Source organism: Staurois parvus, unplaced genomic scaffold (assembly GCF_062004578.1).
Source record: "Staurois parvus isolate SC_StPar_1 unplaced genomic scaffold, SC_StPar_1.0 ptg000441l, whole genome shotgun sequence".
NCBI lineage: Eukaryota > Metazoa > Chordata > Amphibia > Anura > Ranidae > Staurois > Staurois parvus.
The window spans coordinates 1,246,313-1,248,175 of NW_028318237.1; the positions used below are offsets into that span (position 1 = coordinate 1,246,313).

The 1,863-nt window shown below is 46.4% G+C and overlaps 1 pseudogene; it reads left to right on the forward strand.

Moving 5' to 3' along the window:
* The first annotated feature begins 250 nt into the window (after nt 1-250).
* Nucleotides 251-412, forward strand: LOC149453999 (U2 spliceosomal RNA; annotated as a pseudogene).
* The last annotated feature ends 1,451 nt before the right edge of the window (nt 413-1,863 follow it).

Below are 1,863 nucleotides of genomic sequence, written 5' to 3' on the forward strand. Positions count from 1 at the left end.
ATCGTATGGCCTCTCCCACTATCCTGACAGGAGAAATGATCCTCTTTTTGGGATATCTTTATGGAGCGAGAGACATGAATACATCTACCTTTACCAGCTACTCACTGGTTGGGTTGGAGTACTCTTTGTTTTCTTTGGCTCCATCTCATCACACCCTCATTGTAATACTATACTGTCATAGTCAAAGCTGTTTGGAGTGCTGGTAACTTTGTACCTTTGTATCTGTTCTGGCATTGCACAATCCATGGCATTCACTTCTCGGCCTTTTGGCTAAGATCAAGTGTAGTATCTGTTCTTATCAGTGTCCAGCAGGGGTGCTCCACAGTCATTCTAGCTTTGCAGGGATGACTGGTTGTATAGTACCCCTGCTGGTATGATGGGGGTCCTGATGGTTAATACGGGGGGAACAGAAACCGTGGTGCCCATAGAGAGTTGGGGCCCGGGAGTAATTCCCCTTTGGAACGCCAGAGGGGCCCAGTACCTCCTGATTTGAGCAGATCTACCTCGGTCTGGCCAGGGGCCGGGAGGGCAGAAAGTCCGCGAACCAGTTCCCCCTGAGTGGTCGCCTCAGGGGTGTTCTTAGTAACACTTGGGTGTGGGACCCCAGTGTGTGAAAAGTCACATGGCCACTGTGTTCAAACACTTTTTTTGCAGAGCACCATTGGGACCAGGCCTTCTGGCTAAGTTCAGGGCAATTTTTGCTACAGGCCTCAGGGCCTGGTCTGTGCACAATTGGCACGACCACTTTTTATTTATTTAATTTATTTTCTCCCATTGTTTGTCACTTTCACTCATGTGTGTGTTTTTTTTCTCACGGATTGTAGGGTGTGGGTCCTCGGGCCAGCCCTGAAGTCTAGGGGGAGAATGTGTGGCCTTTTGGTTCCTTCCTCCCCTGTCCCTAGGGGGTTTTCTCTTCGGGAGAACCCCCCTGGCCAAGTACTGAGTGGCTGGCTTTGGCTGGCCACAAGGAACGGTGGTCCGCCAGGCCTTTTGGCTAGGTGGACCAAATGGGAACCTTGTCCCTGTCAGGAGCTTTGGGCCCCAGGGGATCAGGGTAGAGGTCCATCCCCTTTGGGGGAAGGGCAAAGCACACCCCTAAGTGCACTTTTTTGTGTGGTGTTTTGCACTTGCACGTTTTTTGTGAACACTTACGGGTTTTTTCGTTTTTCGCACGTTCGCGGACTTAAAAAAAAATAAAAATTCGCTTTGAACACCCACCATTACAAGATCGAGCAATGCGAGGAGTGCAGCCACTGTATGGACTTTATCATACCTCCCAAATTTTTGAGATGGTAAGGAGGGACACCTATTAGCAAAAGTATGTAGCCATAGGACACACCCCCCTGCCACGCTCCCTTAACCCTTTTGCTGCCAGAGTTTTTGCAATTTTTGCACACACGTTTAAAAAAAATCATTTTAGGCCTGAAGATTACACAAAACCCCCAAACATGATATATTTTCTGAAAGCAGACACCCTAAAGAATAAAATAGTGGTCGTTCCAATTTTTTATGTCACAAGATATTACCGCAAAGGAAACGCAAAATGTCAGTAAAAAAACACTAAAATGAATTTTAGGGAAAAAACAAATGCAATAACTTAACCAAATTTTTGGTAAAATATAAAAGACAAGGTTGCACCGACTAAATCAAGGACAGTTGGGAGCTAGGAAAATGCACTGCTTTTGTGATCTGCAGCGGGTGTTGAAAAAATTTTACCAAAACCCCAAACACAGGTCACAAATGCAGTGCGTTTGCCAACAGCTGCCCGCACAAAAGTACCATGCGATCCGGTTACAGTGGGTTTTAAATAATAGTGAATACGCTACTTTTGGTGCGTTGCGGTACGATTTTAACCCATTCAAA